The 14,168-nt window shown below is 42.7% G+C and overlaps 1 protein-coding gene across 3 annotated transcripts in view; it reads left to right on the top strand.

Moving 5' to 3' along the window:
• Positions 1 to 5,046: 5,046 nt before the first annotated feature.
• The window catches only part of RERE (arginine-glutamic acid dipeptide repeats), a 425,837-nt gene continuing 416,715 nt past the window's right edge, over positions 5,047 to 14,168 (top strand). For all 3 annotated transcript variants that reach the window (XM_013064588.2, XM_004768623.3, XM_004768622.3), the window contains exon 1: positions 5,047 to 5,169. The gene's annotated coding sequence lies outside the window, so the exon portion shown is untranslated. The remainder of the gene's footprint in view (positions 5,170 to 14,168) is intronic.

Here is a 14,168-nt window from a genome sequence, read left to right as displayed (position 1 = left end):
GCTCTCTGGTCAGCAGGGAGCCTGCTTCCTCCTCTCTCTCTGCCTGCCTCTCTGCCTATTTGTGATCTCAAATAAATAAAATCTTAAAAAAAAATAAAAAAGGGACTGATTACATTTTTACCTACAGTACATCACAGTACTTGTTTTCCTCATGCTCATCAATACTGGGTATTATGAAGTTAAAAATATTCCCTAACCTGAGAGATGATTTTAATTTCTACTTACTTTATTATGACTGAATCATGTTTATTGAACACATTTCTCTGTGAATTTTTTGTTCATATATTTCTTTCCATCTTTCTGAATTTTGTTTCTTACAAATCCGTAAGAGCTATTTGTATTAAGGAAGTTAGTATTTTAGGGGTGCCTGGGTGGTTCAGTTGGTTGATTATCTGCCTATGGCTCAGATCATGATCTCAGCGGAGAGTCTGCTTCTCCTTCTGCCCCTCACCCTGCTCTCAGGCTCTCTCTCACTCTTTCACTCTGTCTCGAATAAATCTTTTTAAGAGAGAAAGGGAGTGAGAGAGAATACGAGCAAGTGCCTGATGCCGGGCTCCATCCCAACACCCTGGGATCATGACCTGAACTGAAGGCAGACACCCAACCAACTCAGTCACCCAGGCACCCCAGTAAATAAAATCTTTTAAAAAAATAAAATCTTTAAAGAAAAAACGAAGTTAGTACTTTATGACAGGTGTTTTTTTTCTTGGATTGTTGTGATGTCTTTTTGCCTTACAGAGATGTAAAATATGCATGCATTAAATTTACTGGTGTTTTTCCTTTATGGCTTCTGGGCTTCCTGTCATGCTTAGAAAAGACTTCTTCAATCCATGATTTGAAAAAAATTCTCTATTTCTCTAGTTTCTTTCATGGTTTCATTAAATCACAAAATATCTGATATACACAAAAGAATACACATAAACTCTATGTGGGTTACAAAAGAAAGTAATAAAATAAACTCCCAAACTCAACCTAACAAAGAGCAGTTCCATGGGTCTTACAGGATCCTATAAGAGACCATGGTAGAGTCTCTGCAATTTTTTAAAGAGATTTTTTTTGAGAGAGAGAATAAGAGAGAGAGCGAGCGAGCTGAGATATGGGAAGAGGAGAGGGCGATGAAGAGGGCAGACTCCCTGCTGAGTGTGGAGCCTAGGGCAGGGCTCGATCACATCATACCAAGACCATGACCTGAACTGAAATCAAGGGCTGGATGCTTAACCAATTGAGCCACCCAGGCACCCCACTGCCTTTTTTTTTTTTTTTTTAAGTGATCTCTACACCCAGCATGGGTCTTGAACTCATGACCCTGAGATCAAGAGCTGCATGCGCTACTAATTTTTTTTTGGTGCCGAAACCCGGGAACCAACCAGGGACTGCATGCTCTACTAATTGAGCCAGGGGCCCCCTCAGTGGTTTCATTTTTTACATTTAAAAAATGTCCATCTGTAATTTGGGGTGAGTGAAGTGTTTAGAAATAAAGTAAATCTAGTTAAAGAATTTTTTTCTTAAAGATATATTTGAAAGAGAGAGAGAGAAAGCAGGTGGAGGGGCACAGGGAGAGGGAGAAAGAGAACTTTTGTTTAGATATTATTTATTTATTTGAGAGAGAGAGAATAGGCAGGGGGAGCAGCAGAGGGAGAGGGAAAAGCAGGCTCCCCAGTGAGTAGGCAGTGCACTCAGGGCTCGATCCTGGGACTCCAGGATTGTGACCTGAGCTGAAGGCAGACCCTTAGCCAACTGAGCCACCCAGGTGCCTCAGAGAAAGAGAATCTCAAGCATTCTTCACATCCCGGTCCAGCGCGGAGCTGGATCTTACAACCCTGAGAACCCTAATGACCTGAGCTGAAAGCAAGTGTTGGACACTTAACCAACTAAACCACCCAGGTGCCCCTAAGGAATTGTTTTTTCTGCATTTTTTCCCTATATGGTTATCTGGTTGTCCCAATGTCATTTATTAAAGAATTCCTCTTCCTCCTGTTTCTTTTAGATAATGGTATTATGTCTCTGATGTGACCTCTGTATACAAAATGAAATCACTTCTAGGACACATAAAATGACTAACAAAAGTCCTTGATATTTTCAAATTCAATAACCAAAGTAATCCCCGTTTTCTAAAGCTTGCTGAAAAGAGAATAAGGAAATTCTTTCTAATTTCATAGTGGGGAAAAAAAGACCCACTAGATATTTGACCTCATTCACCTTGATCAAGTCATTTAACTTCTCCAAGTCCCAGTTTCTTGACCTTTATGATGGAGATAATAATACACCTCATGGGCTATTGTCAGGACTAAGTGGACGAAGGAATACAACATGGTTTGCATGGCACTTGGGACGTAGTAAGCTTTCAGTCAGTCAATGGTTTAATAGTTGTCTTTATTAAGATGTATTGTTATTACATTATCAGCCTCTCAGGAAGGCCATTCTCTCCAGCTTTATGGCTGGGCCACAGTTCTTGCATGGGCTTGTTGTAGTTAAAGACATCCAGTTTGCTAATTTTATGGTGCAATACCATAATATTATGCTTTGTAGCAATGTGAAGTCTTGAGACTTCTAAATCTACATTTTATTTTGAAGTAGGCTCTACATCCAATGTGGGGCTTGAACTCAGGACCTGGAGATCAAGAGTCACATGCTCTTCCAACTGAGCCAGCTAGGCACCCCTTAATCTACATTTTTTTTTTTTTTTTTAAGAGGGAAGAGAGAAGGTGCAGAAGGAGAAGGAGAGAGGGAACCTTAAGTAGACTGCCTGCTGGGTGCATACCCTGTTGTGGCGTTTTGTGGAGCTCGATCCTACAACCCTGAGATCATGACCCAAGCTAAAATCAAGAGTCAGATGCTCAACCGAGTCGGCCAAGCACCCCAAACCTATATTTTTATAGATAAATGACAGTAATGGCAAGCCCTAATACTACGATAAATGTGGTTGACTGGTCTTGAGAGCCTCTCCCCTCCTTGCTTAATGGTAGTGTAGGATCAGGCACCTTCTGAAAAACTGTTGTCCATTTGCCCACCGCAGGGCTGAACCTTTATTAGAAAGAACGCTCGCTCTTGTAAGTATAGATTGTGATGGACACTGAAGTCATCTAATACATCTAACCCATCTAATACACTTTACTCCTTGTTATTTCCAAAAGTGATGTTGAATAATTCCATCCATATCTAGGATATCCGGAGCCACTTACTGAATTTACTATGTTGTAAAATTCAGTTCTCACATTATTAGATATATAATGAGGTATTAACTACGTTTCCCATTTCATAGCTGAAGGAGTTGCAGCAAGAGAGGGTTTTTCTTGCTGTAAGTTACTCAGAAAGGAAACGGCAAAGACCCATTTGTTTTTAGATCTCTTGGGTCACAGTCCAATGATATGTGCTAGTCCAAATTATTCTTAAAAGAAACTGCTGCATGTGGAAATTGTAATCTGAACAGATATTCCAAAGAGAAAATTATCACTTTATTTGAAATAGATGAGTGAATTATTTTGCGCTGTGTTCTAGCCCTTAATTATTCCATTATATACAGATCTGAACTCCTTCAGGGAGAGTGTACAGTGTAAGAACACCAATAAGCATTTACGTATATTAACAAACCAACAATAGGTTGATGATTCGCCCTGGATTCATGCCAGGGTGTGTGAAAGAACTCAATAAACATGATACGCATTTCAAAAACTGCTAGTCATAATTAAAATTTCCAAACCCCTCATTCCTATAAATTATATTAAATAGAATATGAGCATTTGGCCTGCCCCTCACTCCCCTTACAGCACCGCAGACCCTGTGATTACCAGCCTTTTGGGAAGTGGGACAGAATACTAGGTTTCTCAAAAGAAAAAGGTGATATTTGGATTTTCTTTTTAAAAAAAGGTTTTATTTTTCAAACTTATGGCATAGGGTTGTGCACACTGCTCTCTCCCTAACCTTCGTTCTGCGACTGGGGTTCTAGTCCCTTTTTTATTCCTTGAGGAGACCTTCCAGGCTTTTTCCTCTTTATTATATTCTTTTCAAAGAAGCAGCGCGACCTGCGAATTTCGTTTTTCTCTTTCTTAATTAATCTTCGGCCGTAGACTTATTTTGAAAACGTTCATTCCCATCAGAATTTCTTAAGAGTCCTGAAGCGAATCGTCGGAACCCACTCCGTGTCCCCTCCTCCCAGGAATAGGAGTCCGCGTCTGGAGTGGCTGAAAACGCAAATTGGGACCCTGGTAACAGCAAGGGCAGCGGGACTCCGGCCGGGCGCGCCCGTGGGACCAGCCCGCAGAGCGCCGCGGCCCCGGCTCCGCACAAAGACGCGCCCCGGTGGTGGGGGGGGAGGGCCCAGCCCACCGCCGCCCGGAGCGCGCGCTCGAGCCCGACCCGCGGCGTCGCCACAGCCCGGCCGCTCCCCTCCTTCTCTCCTGCTCTTTTTATTAGAAAGAAAAAAAAAAAAAAGAAAAAGAAAAAAAAAGGAGAGAGGGGAGGGGGGAGAGAAAACGAGAGAGCGCAAGAAGTCCCGCCCCTCCGTCCGCCCTCCGTCCGCCCTCCGCCCGCCCTCCGCCTCCCGTTGGCCCGGCCTCCGCGCGCGTCACGTCGGGACGCGCCAATGGCGAGGCGTGATACTGCGAGGTGGGCCGGGCCCGAGCGCGGAGTGGGCGGCGGGTCGGTGCAGCAGCCCCGCCGCGGCTCGGCCACCATCGCCGAGGCGCCGCTGCTCCCACAGACGCTCGCGAGCCGCCCCCCGCGCTTCCAGCCTCCTCTTCCTCCCGCACGCCCGAGACACTCGCCCGCCTTGGGTCTCGCCCCCGCCTCCGCCTCCCCCGTGCTCTCCCCTCGCTCGCCTCCCATATTGTCTCTGCCTCATTTTCTCTCCTAGTTGAGGCAAAAAAAAAAAAAAAAAAAAAATCACCATCATCCTCAGGGAGCCCCTCGCCCTCAGAAAAACAAAACTAGACATGATCCTGGGCTCCCGCTTCTGAAGGACTGGCCGAGCGAGGAGCAGGGAGCTAGTGGAGACCGTCCCAGAGGTCACGGGAGGGAAGCCCCCGCAGCCCCCGGCCCCGTCCCCGCGGCCGGCCCCTCCTCGGCCCGAGCCCGGCGGTCCCCAGCCCCGCGGGCCTCCCGCGCCGTCCCCCACTTTCCCGGGAGCCGGACGAACACACCTCCATTGATGGTGTAGCGCATTCGGGGAAGGTAAGTCTCCAACTTGCCGGCGCGAGGCAGCTGCCTTCTCTCCTGGCCGCTGGACTTGGGGACGGGCGTGGGGCGGCAGGGGGTCGGCTTGGACTCCTCGGTCGGTCGGGAGCCGGGGAGGGGAGGCCGGCGAGCGAGCCCCGCGTCCGGGGGGGACGGGAATAAAGGGCCGGGGACTTGTTCGGCCCTGCCGGGGCCAGGTAACTGCCCCACTGGCCTGCCGACCCGGGTTCTGTCTTTGCTGCTTATTCATGATCTTGTCGGACTTGTCTGAGGTGAAAGCCTGCTTCATGTGACTAAATTACTGGCTGAACTGGGGGTTGGGGTGGGGGGGGGAGGAAAGGAAGTGAAAGACCCAAACTGTAAATTTTTTTGACTGTTTGTGGATTTGGGGGTCTTGGGGGAGGGCTTTTCTTAAAGTAGTATTTTCACAGTAGGGAAAGAGTCCTTCTTTGTGTGCTAAATCTCCAGTTCTTTGCTGTGTGTGATTACTAAATCATGAAACCCCAAATCACTTGCAGCAGAATGGGATTCTTACTACCATGTTTTGAGTTCTGCTCCCTGAAAGAAAGTGACTTCTGTTTTTTTTTTTTTGTTTTTTTTTTTAAGGTTTTGGAAAGAAGAGAGGTAGTTTTACATAGATTTTGTGTGTGTGTGTGTGTGTGTGTGTGTGTGTGTGTTGGGAGGGGAAAGTATTGCAGGTTTCCTTTGAAACTGGTTGCTTGAGAAGTTGTTGAAAGGAAAACAAAATGATTCATTGTTGAATTGTCATTTTCCTCTGCCTCTTTTCCAAGGTTTGCTTACAATCTTTCTGGATTACAGACTTCAAACATTGATTTAAGCAAAATGTGTCCTTGAGAAACTGGGTGCTTTAAATGTTTCAGTCTGTGTTGCTATTTTAAGGGACATTTAGAAAGTAGTTTTGTATGAATCCTGAAATAGCTTTCCCCAAAGCAAATTTTTAAACACAAAAAAAGATAACTAGTAAAAGGGAAACTTGGTGAATTACAAACCAAACATTTTGGTGTAACATAAATTAATGCATCCTCTGTTTAGATATGGAACAGTTTTGATAATTGCTTTCCATTTAAAGAGAGACCTTTTTGTCTGATGTACACTGGTTTCTTTAGTCTCAGTCTGTTGGGGGAGGGGAGAGAGGATGGATCTATACAATAATAAAATGATCTTTGGGTAGCTATTTCCTTCCATGGATTTGCTTGCTGAGTTAATTCCACTGTAAATTATAAGCCAGTTTTGGTTTTGATGGCCTGAAGGAAAAGCTGGCTTCCAGCTCTCCCTGTTGTTGTTGAGGTCGAAGGGAAAAGAGGCAGAGGCAGGCAGGCAGGCAGGCAGACACACACACACACACACACACACACTCACAATACCAGGCTGAGGGCTCATTGTTCTTCCATACACACATTCATTCTCTCTCTCCCATATTTGGGACTAGGTTTGCACAGACAAACACAGCTCTTTTTGGGAGAGAGGAGAGAAGATGGGGGAAGGGTGGACGCTTTTCTTTTCCAGCTTTCTTTCACCCATCTCATGTCTGGCGGTTTTTTTTTTTTTTTTTTTTTTTTTTTTTTTTTTTTTTTGCAACCTTATGAGAGGCAGAAGAGTAGATTGGAAACTAAAGGACACTCAAAAACATGTTCAGAGACTCGACTCCTCCACCTCCCTTCTTTCCTCTGCAGCCCTAGTTTCTGCTGCTCTTTTTTTTGTCTATGTAAAGATGAAAACCTTTTCTATATGTCGTGACCTTATAGTCATCCTTCCTATTCCTCATTGCCCCTGACTTTGTTTGGGGACAGTGACTTGTTCAGTTGACTCTTATTGTAGTGAATGTGATGAGGGTCTTTTCTAGGTAGAAGTAGATTGTCTCAGTTAAGATGATAATGATCATATTTGTGGTTAATATTTGGCAAAGAGTGTCTGTGTGTTTTGACATTTTAGTGGTCTGATGGTTGATAATCAGGTATGCTGGCTATTGAGATGTCATTTTTTTGTTTTGTAAGTAGGGCTTATAAAGAAAGATCTGTTTTTCTCTTTCCGGGGCTGGTGTAGAGGCTTCCTTGAGTATTGGTCAGGGAATACGCTGATAGAGTCCTCCTGGCTTAAACCCAGCTCTGGGCCAAGGATGGAGGTTGGTGTGAATACTGTGGGTTGCAGAATAGCACCTTCTACCGGTTAATTGCTTTGAGGGATCCTGATGAAGAGGATGGGGGAGGGGATTAACGGCTGAGGCCTAATGATTTTCTTTTGAACGCAGTTGTAGTGCCTTCCTGCAAATGCCACTTCCCTGAGCTGCTAATGCAGATGTCCTTTGACTGGCACGGATGTGTCGAGGCTTTTTATGTTATTGGCTGTGTCTTGACATTAGTTTGTTCTATCATCAGAAGTGTTTACACATAGTGACTTCCAAAGACTCGTTTGAATTGATACTCTTTTATGAAAAACATAGTTTGTCTTAGAATACTAAACAAAATCAAGGGATTTGTTTGTGTTCTTGGTGTTAGAAATTGTACGTACACTAGCAGTCTTTAAAAAGTTTTCAGTATCATTAGTAAAAAGTCAAATAGACCTACCCAATAGAAGAGAAAAATCCTAGCTCTGGACCCAGGCGTTTTCTTCTGGGATTTCTTGGGGATGGTGGGGAGGTAGGGGAGAGAGGAACTCACTAAAATCAGTATTTTTGTGGATGTAGTAGTGTTGTGTTGCAGTAGTGTTGTTTTCAATTGTCATATAAACAGATGAAATTAAGTCTGATAGGATGACTAATTCTCTGGGTTAGGTTAAAAAAAAAAAACAGAGGCAAGAGAAAATGAAATGAATGTGTACACAGATTAACACAGAAGGCCAAATTCCTGCCCAAAGACTTGTAATCCAAAGTGTAGTTTCAGAGATAATCTGTTTGATAAATGTCCAGAAGGTTTTTTATCACACATCCTAGCCCATCTCTGTTGTTTTAGTGGAGTGGACTTTTGGGAGAGGTTTGCAGAGGCAAAGGGGACTCTGCATAGAATAAACATCTGTTTCAGACCCTCAGGAATGTGATTTCTGATTCACTTTGCTTTCAGAATTTAAGAGTGTAACCCCTGAAGTTGTGTACCTTTTACAGATGAAATGTGAACAGTTCGAATGTATTATTTATTCAGTAGGAATAGAGGCTAGTAATTTCAATCCAGTATATTCTCTGCCAGTGTTTTGTTGCAAGGTAACTAGAGTAACTGAGAACGGGTTCACAACAAAAAGGTAATCCAAATCAAGAAATAAATGGACCAGTTACTTTTTCACCTTTGACATGGTGGTCAGTGAAAAGGTTTCTAAAAAGTAGGGTAGAATCACTGTAAGTCTTGAAACAATTATATGTACTGTTGACAAAAATATGCCAGGTGCTATAAAAACACACACACAGAGGAATATGACCTGTGCCCTTCTAGAACCAGTGTATGTTGAATATTATTATGGATTTAGTAAGCACCCGTTAGTTTTAAAATTAGTTTTGAATCTTTAACATCTTGTTTAAATCCCAGTAATCAAAAAAACATTTAAGTAGTAAAATAAGTTGTATATACTGAGTTCTTCTGGGAATTTCTGTGCTTTCCAACTAACTGCTTTTGGCAGCTTCTTTTGCAGTTGATGTAAAGGTTAAGATAGCAGAAAATTCAGATGTTTAGAGTCATTAGTGTAACATAGTTGTGAACTTCATTTTACACATACATACACCCTGAAACAATAGTTATTGTTTTACATAATCACTCTCTGATAATGCTGTGCTCTGGCTGATCATAGAGTCTTTCAACAACTAGAAATTCCTTTTGAATCATGTTTAAGTGATTGTTAATTATTAGTAGTTATCTTTGTAGTTGTTCCAACTTTGTAGCTTTGCTTGTCCTGTTTAAGTGAACATTTATTTGTTAGAAAATGGTTAAGATTGCTTAAGCCATTTAAAAAAAAAATTATTTATTTATTTGAGAGAGAGAGAGATAGAGTGATCGAGAGAGAGCATGAGAAGGGAGGTCAGAGGGAGAAGCAGACTCCCCATGGAGCTGGGAGTCCGATATGGGACTCTTATCCCAGGACTCCGGGATCATGACCTGAGCTGAAGGCAGTCGCTTAACCAACTGAGCCACCCAGGTGCCCTGCTTAAGCCATTTTAATGAATATTTGATCACATTAACTCAGACATGTTCAGATCCTAAATATATTTACGAGAATGAAGTTTTGGTTGGAATTGTGATTTGTATAATTAACTTGTTGGTGTGCCAAGTAATATAATCTATGCCATGTGTCTGTATATTGGCTAACTAGGTCAGGCTGGACTGCTAATACAAGAGGTTTTTGGTAAAGTGACCTGTTTGTGTCAGTGTAAAATTGTTTTTATTTGGTAAAATTTACCAAATTTACCAGCAACCATAAGCAATATGTTTACTTGTGAAATATTTCCTTATATAGTTATGTTACAAAATGATATGATCTCTAATTCATTAGACCTCTTGGTATTTGAGGAATCGTTACAGCCTATTTGTCTTGGGCTTTTGCATCAGAAGTTGAAGTTATAGGCCGTGCCCTAATTTAAAACCAGATATACATATGATTTGTAAAGGTTTTGTTAGGCTTATTTGGTTGCAAGGAACAGAAAGCCTTCAAGTCATTTCACGCATTGGAGAAAAGAGGAGCAAATCTGGAAACCTAGAGAATCAGGCCTCACAGAACAATAACCTCAGGTTCTGATGGGCCTCACAGATGCTGGAGTACTGATTGGGATAAGGATCCTGCCCAGCTCCAGTGACCAGATTACCTTGTTGCCTCCTCAGCAGGAAGGATTTGTTGAGACATACCCTGGTGCCAGGGCTGGCCATGGTTGTGCAGGCTCTGTGTAGCATAAGGACACCACACCACTCTAAAGGATGGTATTGACATTGTGGGCCTGGAATAAGCTGAAAGAGAGCTTGTGAGCAAGCCTGGCGATGCTGGACCTCTAGACAGACTCTTTGAGCAGCAGGGGAGAGCCCCTCCTACAAAAACCCATGCTAGCACAGGTGGTCACACACATACTCAGCAGAGCACACATGTACTCATTCATTGACACCTGTACGTGTTCACCAGGCTCCCCGAGGTCTGATTCCTGACACCCTTACTTCTGGAGGTGGGGAACAGGGTGAGTGGGCTGGTGGTGGCACTTAATGTATGGGGGCTGACTAAATTTGTGGGGAGTGTGAGCAGGTGAGAATGTGGGCATGTGTCTGCATGTATGAATTCGGAGCAGCTGCCTGGGGACTCTCTGGAAACCTTTTCCTCCCTGGGCAGAACATGGTTGCACTGGGGTGGTGTATCAACGCTACAGTAATTTTGGTTGATTCCTAATGAGAAGCAAAGGCTGACCACTGATTTAAAAAGATGTTTGTTATATGAAGACATTCAGGTGAATTTAAACTAGATGCTCCTTTTTATATCCAGTGCCAGTGTTCCCCTGCCCTTCATTCCTCTTTCCCTCCCCTTTTCTTTCTTTATGTGTGGGTCCCTGAAGTGACTGAAGGGGTATCATCAGTTTGCAATCCTGCTGTCTCTGGGTGGGTCAGCACCTAAGTTGTTGAGGTTGGATAGTATTACACTAACTTAAATATTTTTTTACTGAAGGCAGGTATTATGCACAAGACCCTAAACAGGCAGGGCTGGCTCACCTAATCCTTTTCTATTCACTCTGCTCTTTTCTGTCTGGTTTCTTTGTGACTTTATGCCTCTGCTCAGCTTCCACCTTTACTACTAAGGACTCATTATATATTTAATTAACGTTTCCCAGGAGAGGATCTGATAGGACTCTTGGTTAAGGGTTTGGAGCCAGACCATTTCTTAAGCTACCTACCAGCCTCCCAGATGGTGGGTTGCTCACTTGTTCAAGCTGTATCTCACTGAGGTACACAGTAGGAGGTATGGGAATGGGAGGCATTCTGAGCCATGGCCTATGGGAGAGGATTTTTTTCTGCTGTTAAATCCTGTCATGTTTTTCCCGTCTTTATTTTCCTGACATCTGGTATGGCTGTTGTTGCTTTTGATAGCTTATCCAACAGTTTATTTTCCTTTAAGAAACTACATCATCATAAATGGTAGTTAAGATTTCTTTTTTAGGTGAGATCATATTATTACATCTGTCTTGCATTTTTCCTGGGAATCTACCCACCTATGTGGTCTACCTTCCTGCCTACCAAGTCCTTTATTCCCAAACTGTATTCATGACATACTAATATGCTGCGAATATTTTAAGTATTTTGAGGTCAAGTAAATTTATTTTTGTTACTATTTTTTATTTTTATTTTTTAAAGATTTGTCAGAGAGAGAGAGAGAGAACACAAGCAGGAGGAGCGGCAGAGGGAAAAGCAGACTTCCTACTGAGCAAGGAACCTGACGTGGGACTCGATCCCATGTGTTGGGATCATGACTTGAGCTAAAGACAAATGTTTATCAGACTGAGCCACCCAGGCATCCCTATTTTTTATTCTTTTTTAAATTAAATTTTATTTTTTTTTAAAGATTTTATTTATTTATTTGACAGACAGAGATCACAAGTAGGCAGAGAGAGGCAGGCAGAGAGAGAGGAAGGGAAGCAGGCTCCCTGCTGAGCAGAGAGCCAGACGTGGGGCTTGATCCCAGGACCCTGGGATCATGACCTGAGCCGAAGGCAGGGGCTTTAACCCACTGAGCCACCCACATGCCCCTTATTCTTTATTTATATTTATGGTAGTTAGCATATACTGTATTATTAGTTTCAGGGCTAGAACTTAGTGATTCATTGTTTGCATATTGCTCATTATATATATATATATATATATATATATATATATATATATCTCATTGCACAGTGCTCATTATATCAAGTGCCCTCCTTAATGCCCATCACCCAATTATCCCTCCCCCTACCCTCAAGTAAATTTATAATGTGCCTTAAAACCTTAAAGGCTCAGAAATATCTTGTAGTTTACAGAGGGTTTTTTCATTTGTCTGTTTCGTTGGTTTGTTATTTATTTATTTTTTAAAGATTTTATTTATTTGACAGAGAGAGATCACAAGTAGGCAGAGAGGCAGGCAGAGAAAGGGGGAAGCAGGCTCCCTGCTGAGCAGAGAACCTGATGGGGGGCTTGATCTCAGGACCCTGAGACCATGACCTGAGCCAAAGGCAGAGACTTTACCCACTGAGCCACCCAGGCCGCCCCTATTTTTGTTTTTTCCCTTCCCCAAAGAATACGTTTGGCTTTCTTATGGAAACTAATGTGCTATAGAACAGTTTGAGAAGCACATCTAAAATTAATCCTTCTTAGTCAAGTGGCTTGTACTTTTCTCCTGGATAATGAAGTAAGTTTGGTGTTACTATTACAGCACTTTGCTGCTCTGCACTATTTTTTTTCAAGCAAGCTTTGCCCTCCAGTACTTCCAAGGGTATTTCCAATGACTGCCTTTTCCACCTTTTACATATGTCATTCTGGAGTGTGTGTGTGTGTGTGTTAAGTAATCTCTTCACCCAGTGTGGGGCTCAAACTTGACCCCAAGATCAAAGGTCACATGCTCTACTATCTGATCTAGCCAGGGACCCCATTCTGGAGTTATTTTTGATTGTTCTATCTATAGTCCCTCATTCCATCTTTAAATCAGATCACAGTCAAATCAATATTTTCTTTTTTTACCCCACTTCACTAGCTGTGCTCTTATTCAAGAATGTAATCACCTCATTTTTGGACATCTGCAGATATAAACACTGGCAAGAATCAAAAAATATTAAAAAAAATCCTCAAGTACATGACTATAGCTCATTGAGGTAAACCTTGCAGGCATGTAAAGATGAAGAGAACAGCTTTCTAGAAATCAATGTCTTTACTGGCCATTTATATACACATAATTGTTAAAAGATAAACTTAAGTGTTTGAGAGACGCAAAGTGCCATGGGGTTATATTAGTGATGTATTGCTGCATAAAAAATTACCTCAAGACTTGGTGACAGTACAGTAAATATTTATTATCTTACAGTTCTGTGGTCATTCATTTGGGAGTGGTTAGGTTTGAATGGTTCTGGCTCAGGTCTCTCTTGAAGTTGCAGTCAAAATGTTAGCTGGGGTGCAGTCATCTGAAGGCTTGACTGGGGCTGGAAGCTCTGCTTCCCCATGGCTAACTCTTTTGGCTGTGAGCAGGAGTCCTCTGAAGCGTCCTGCTGTCTGTGTGGTTACCTGAGTGACCTTGTGATGTGGCATTGGCTTTCTTCAGAAGGAGTGATCAAAGAGAGAGAAAGAGGAAGCAAGAAGGAATGCTCAGTGCCATTTCTTTCTTTCATTTTTTAAAGTAAAAACAAAAAAAAACACATTTATTAATTTATTTTGGTGGGGAAGCAGGCAAGCTTTTGTGCATGAGTTGGGGGAGGAGAGGAAGTGGAAGAGAGAATCTCAAGCTGACTTCCTGCTCAGCATGGAGCCTGATACAATGGCAGGGCTTAATTCCCCAACCCTAAGATCATGAGCTGAGCTGAGATCAAGAGTCAGATGCTCAACTGACTGAGCCACCCATGTGCCCCCTCAGTGCTTTTCTGACCTAGTCTCAGAAGTCAGACATCATCACCTCTACCAAATTTATTCATTAAAATCAAGTCACTAAGTCCAGTCCATGTGCAAAGGTATAGAAATTAAGCTCCACCTCTTGAAGGAGGAATATCAAAGAGTTTGTAGATTTATTTTAAAACCACTCTGGGGTCATCTGGGTGGCTCAGTTGGTTAAGCGGTTACCTTCAGTTTGGGTCATGAGCCCTGGGATCTAGCCTTGGGTTGGGCTCTCTGCTGAGCAGGGGAGTCTGCTTCTCCTTCTCCCTCTGCTTCTCCCCAACATGTTCTCTCTCTCTCAAAAAAACCACCCCCATAAAACCACTACAGGAGTTAGAAGGAGAAAAATATAGAAGACTTAAAAAATGTTTTCCCTTTTGTTTAGTTATCCTCAAGCAATGCTTTACTTTAACTGGA

The sequence above is a fragment of the Mustela putorius genome, unplaced genomic scaffold (assembly GCF_011764305.1).
Source record: "Mustela putorius furo isolate JIRA1106 unplaced genomic scaffold, ASM1176430v1.1 tig00003853_pilon_pilon_pilon, whole genome shotgun sequence".
Classification (NCBI taxonomy): Eukaryota; Metazoa; Chordata; class Mammalia; order Carnivora; family Mustelidae; genus Mustela; species Mustela putorius.
Note: the sequence above shows the minus strand (reverse complement) of the source record. Positions and strands in the feature narration are given on the sequence as shown.